General features: G+C 36.2%; 1 non-coding gene across 1 annotated transcript; it reads left to right on the top strand.

Moving 5' to 3' along the window:
• The first annotated feature begins 5204 nt into the window (after positions 1–5204).
• TRNAV-UAC (transfer RNA valine (anticodon UAC)) lies at positions 5205–5276 on the top strand. Its single transcript has one exon. It is a non-coding gene; the product is annotated as a tRNA-Val (tRNA).
• The last annotated feature ends 709 nt before the right edge of the window (positions 5277–5985 follow it).

Here is a 5985-nt window from a genome sequence, read left to right as displayed (position 1 = left end):
TCAGATGCAGCTGCCTTTCCCTTTTTTCCCATTGTTTCCAACAATGCTCCCTGTGGATTTTTCCTGAAATGGAGCAAAGCAAAATTTATCGGATAAACACAAGTGAGAATGAAAATGAATGAATGATACATATAACTTGAAAAGGTGACAAGAAAGGAGTTTTAATCAAACGCAGATGAAAAGATATTGTATCACGTCAAGCCGCTTTTGACATAAATGCCATTAACCTATATTAAATAGCCACTAATGGTCCCTTGTCGCTACCTTTATTTCTCATTAATGTATTGCATCGTAAAACGGGAAGGATGGATTTTAAGGTGCCGAACTTAAGTTATGAGAATGCCGATTTTGCGATTGCGATGCAATATCGCAAATCGCATTATTGCATGTTTGATTGTGTGCCTTCTCAAAGTTCCTTAGGTTTCTGCGAGATGCGATATGCGAGATAAGAGATGTGTTCTTTGTTATTTAAAGTTATTTACCTTATAAAGTGATTTTCATCACGCATCGGACTTAATCACTATTTTATGATATTAGCCTTTATCGGGTTTGGGCTTTTATTGAATTTCGCAACATCGCGTCGTTCGTAAGATTTCAGACCTTTCTTAAGTGTTCCGATGTGATGCGATAAGGTTGACCATCTTATCACAATATCGCATTTCGCATGTTTCAACATGATTTGTGAGAGTGTGCCCTTTGTGAATGACGATATGTGATACAAGATTTATTTAATAGGAAATGCCTTAGGTCTTAGTTTTAAATGAAAATCCTAATGATATCTAAGTTAAGTGCAATCATTCTTTTGATCACTTTTCGCAGGTTTTGCTCGTTAATAAGGTTTTTGACACACTTGGTATAACGATATGTGAAAAGGCGAGAATTGCTAGCTTTCAAAGGGTTTTGACTTGATATCTTGCTTTATTCCTAAAAAGCTTAAAAGAAAGTGTCTAAGTGCTAAATTTCCTTTTTAAGGACTTTATCAAGGGTCCCCATTTATTAATAGAATATCGACTATTATATAAACAAATGGGGGGGTTGTTGAATAGCACAACACAATCATATAGATAGGGGCTTCCCAACACAATTCCAGAAATATCCAGCAGCACTACATCCAATTCGACTTCATCAACAAAATTGGCAGTAATAACAAACCTGAAAACACATTTCCTTGTGACCTGAAGATTTCCATCCTTAGTTATCCAATCCAACATATACGGTTTATGGTGAGGCACGATTTCCAGATTCAAATTCTTGACCAATTCTGTAGGAATTAAATTTTCCTAGGATCCATTGTCAAACAACGTATCAATCTTGGTGTGTTTGGAAATAACTCTGATATGGAACAACTCAATTCTGTTTTCTTCATTTGAGTTGTTGTTGGAGTTATTTGTTGCGCTGGTGCTTGCCACAACTTCCTCTTTTCTTGTTTTTGTCACGACTTTTCCTTTAGTGGTTGTGGCTACAATCTTTGCTTCATCACCTGGGTCAGAACCCAAGTCTTGTTGTACATCAACATTTGTCTTCTATTTCCATTTATTGTTAACTTTCTTCGGTCTTAATTTAGGTTGAAGCTTCCAGCAATGCGCTTCATCATGGCCCTCTTTGGAAAAATTCTTGCACACGGGTTTCTCCCCTTCTTTCTTAACAAAATCATTTTTCTTTTTGTTTCCTTTACATTGCTTTCCTTTTTCACCACTCTGAAATGGCTTCTTCTTACCTTCTTCTTGTACATTTTTTCCTCTTGCTTCGAGGTGTTTATCTTGAACACAAACCTCATCAAGATTTGTGGGATTAAACATAAGAATGGTGTGTCGAAGATAGCTATGTAAACCTCCTATGTATTTCAACAAAGTATCTTGTGACTGCAAGTCTACTCCTAGCATAAGAATTCTTCTTCTAAACTCCTGAGTATACTCTTGCACATTTTGACCTTTAACTGTCTGAAATTTCTCCATTTCATGATAGATTTTTGCATATGAGCTAAAGGGTAGAATTGTCTTTTTATAGCAGCAATGAAATCAAACCAAGTAATAGAGATCTTACCATGTTTTTTGATCTCGTCTTGAGTCCTTGCTTCCCACCAAATGAGTGTTGCACCCTCCATTCTCAAGGAAGCCAATTGAATTTTGATATTATCCTCTTGAAGGTTCTGAATTCTACAATACACCTCCAACTGATGAATCCATTTATCAAGCTTCTCTGCATTCACTTCACCATTATACATGGGAAACTCGAATTTAACATCAAGTTTAAGTAGAAGTGATTTTCCAGCTCCTTTTGAAGAACGATGATGAGCATGAGTAAGGGTTGTATTAGTGGAAGAGTGTGAAGATTATTTTGAATAAGAGGATGAAGAAGATGGTGGAGATGGTGGAGGTTTTTCTCCATTCTCGTTACCTCATTTTCCATTACCTCTTCCTGAAGAGCCTTCTCCTTTAGGAGGTTTGGAACTTTCTCCTTGAAACCTACTATTCCTCTCTTCATAGAGGACCTTCATCATCTCTGTCATATCAAAGAAAGCCTTTCTGAAGGTATTATCATCTTCTGTCATGTTTGTAGGTTCTCCTTCATGAGACATGATCTTTGGAGTCTCAACTACAACTTGAGGTTGAATTGGTGTTGGAGATTGTGGAAACCTTGCTCTTCTTCCCCTTGACCCAACTTAAGGGCTTCCAACCAGCTTTCCTTCCACCTCTATTGAGTTTTAACCTTGTTAGCATGACACAAAAGTAGCAAACAATACTCCTTCTTTGCACAAGAAAATCTAGTAAGCAAAAACCAGTGCTCTGATACCAACTTGATCTGAAATGGAGTAGATTAGTAATTCTATGCTAATTCCCCATTTAGAATAAAACCTAAGATTCTTATCATTTGCTTATCAAGTTCTTAAGGATTCACTATTTTTTCTTCATTAACGGATTCCCATGAGAGTTTCTTATGTAAATGTTATAAACAATTTAACATAAAACATATGCTAAACAACAAAAAAATAACAATAAAGAACATCAAAATACAACACACAACACAGAGATTTGATGAAGAGTTCACCCCTCTTGGGCTACATATCCTTGGTCCAGCTTCCAATGCTTGGGCCTCTCTATTATGCTCAAAATTACAACAAAAGTGTGTTTACAATGCTCAAATTCCTCTGAAACCTGTCTAAATGAGTTCAAAATAGCCAAAACTGCTAGAATTGACTCTTTTTTTCATCAATTTGGATAAGAACTGAAGAAGTTATGAATTCTCCTAGTTCTCCCACTATTTGTTCCACAAATTGCTCCAAAACCAGCATAAACCCCCATTTTCGCTCCAAAATCCGCTAACCATGCGAATATTTCGCTGCGCCATAGACCATATTCTATTGGCTGTATTGCAAATCGCAATCGGCGTAAAAACCCGATTGATGGTCTTGTGAAAAAAATGACAATTGTATGATTTTAATATCGGCGGACCCAACGGGATTATTAACCAGAATGTATAACTTATCGCATTCGGGATCCCATCACTCATCGCGATCGGCGGAGTCTTGTCGACGGTCATAAATATGCAGGACTTGTATGCAATTTCTATCTGCGATATTGCATCGCAACCCGAACCTGTCGGGGGCCAATTGCAATTGCGATATGTGATTGCCTTATCGCATCGTAACCCTGATTATTCTAGGGCTGATTTGAAACACATTTCTGCCTACAATTGCGATTTGCGATATGTGGGGGCCAATGGAAAACTACCTCTTGGCACCTCCTCATTCGTTGAAGACATTGCCACATCATCCAATCCTGTAATGTAGACAAGTCAAACTTGAACTTTGACTTGCTCTAACTTCTGCATACGAGCTTGGATTTGAGTGTCGTTCACACCGTTGGATTTAGAATGACGAGTTGTTCGATCTGAAGTTGATTTTAACAAAATTCTGACACTTTTATTTTTGAGCTTAAACTTGAGCACCTGATGGGGAATACAGAGGTAGACTACGTTTATGTTGTTGATGATAACATTGTTTCTTTAGGGGCCTTTGCCTGAAAGCCTCTTCTTTTACCTAATTATGAGTCCAATGACAAAGTATAAAAAACATCAACAATGTAGTATATTTCCCTACAAAATTAAGTTGGCAAGGACTGACTTCCTCTGCAACCACTCTTGTTTTAATGTTGGAGAGTAAGCATAGAGTGTAGCACAAAACCCCAATGCCATACATAGAGGATTTATTTTAGAGGACAATAGAAAAGAGGTTTGGAATTTTCTTCCTTTTTACTAAAGAAGTAAATGCCATTTTATTAAGTGTATAATCAATCATGTTGGGTTCTTTTGTTTCCTCTAATATTTGAGTACATGTGGACACATGTTCAAATTAGTAGATTTCGTTGTTGGTTATTTTTTTTCTTATCATATTTATTTTTCCCACTATAATCCTATTCTCTATGGATCTTTTTGTTATTCCCCTAGATCTATTCTATAAAGGTAGAGGGGGGATGAAGTGTATTTTTGTATTGTGTAGTTCTTTTTTCTTTGAGGTTATTGTCTTCACACCCCTTTGCTAGTTGAAGTACTTGTGGGAGGACATAGTTATCATTAAGAGGTAGACAATGCTTTTTTTTTTGTATCCATGCAATTGCATATTTGGATACTTGTGTTTGGTGTGGATTTGGAAGTGTTTGAATTCCCCTAGGATATTTTGTTGGTGTAACGAATATTAGCCAAATGTTGTGCTTAAAATTTTAACATTTGTTTAGTGGTTACGTTTTAGGATCATTGTTATTTATCATTGTATTTTGACATATTGAATTAATTAATAATGATAAACACTCCCAATTAGTTTTCTAGACCCATAGCTAGTGGGATTCAAGCATGTAGATCATTAGTCATAATTTCATCATATATACTCACACTTTTACTTTTTGGTGTGTAAATCAGTTTTTTAGAGGCAAATTTTTATGTTGTCACAGTAAATTTACATGATTCACAAGGTTAGAAATCAATCTTTGGTGTAATTGTAGATTTTAAGTTTGATAATTATAGGTCATTTATAGGCTATAAATGTCTTCAAAGTTTCACTTCTAATTGAGTATTCAACTTTGATGTTATTTTGTTTGTTTAGTAAAATATTTGTCAAGACTTTACAAAGTTTTATAATTTATTGAAAGTTGTATAATTTACAATTTATAAAGTTTCAAGGTTTAATTTTTTAAAGTCTAATTCTTTAAAGGGTGCTAGCTCAATGGAAGAGCACCTGCTTTACAAGCAGGAGGTTGGTGGTTCGATTCCATCGTGCCCTGATATTCATATGGAATGGTGATGAACAATTTTTGGTGACAAAGGCTCTTTTGACCATCACCAATGAGCTTATGGTGACATTTTTCGACCCTCACCAATGAGCTTATGGTGACATTTTTCGATCCTCACGAATGAGCTTATGGTGACATTTTTCAATCCTTACCAATGAGCTTATGGTGACATTTTTCAATCCTTACCAATGAGCTTATGGTGACATTTTTTTACCCTCACCAAAATATGAAATGGTGACGGTAAATGAATGCCACCATATATATGCATCAATAGCGACGACCATGAAAGGTCCATCGCCATAAATCATTGTTGTTCAAATGAAATGGTGACGGTCACTATCTATCATTATAATCATTATTTGTGACAGACTTTGAACGTCACCACAACACCTATAATTTTGGCGACGTCACCTTTGGTGACGCTCAATGTTTTGGTGACAGAGGCTAAGGTCTGTCACCATTTCTCATATGAAATGGTGACAGTCACTATCCGTCATTATAAATCATTATTTGTGACGAACCTTGAATGCCACCACAACTTCTATACTTTTGGCGACGCCACCTTTGGTGACATTCAATTTTTGGTGACGGAGACTATTTTGAGCATCACCAATGAGCTTATGGCGACATTTTTTGAGCCTCACCAATGTCATTTTTTCTTGTAGTGAAATTCTATTTCGTAAGGCATCACATTCCACAA

Source organism: Pinus tabuliformis, chromosome 6 (genome assembly GCF_031772625.1).
Source record: "Pinus tabuliformis cultivar Carrire ecotype Pingquan chromosome 6, CPIR1, whole genome shotgun sequence".
Lineage (NCBI taxonomy): Eukaryota > Viridiplantae > Streptophyta > Pinopsida > Pinales > Pinaceae > Pinus > Pinus tabuliformis.
The sequence above is the reverse complement of the archived record's forward strand: the minus strand, read 5'-3'. Positions and strand labels throughout refer to the sequence as shown.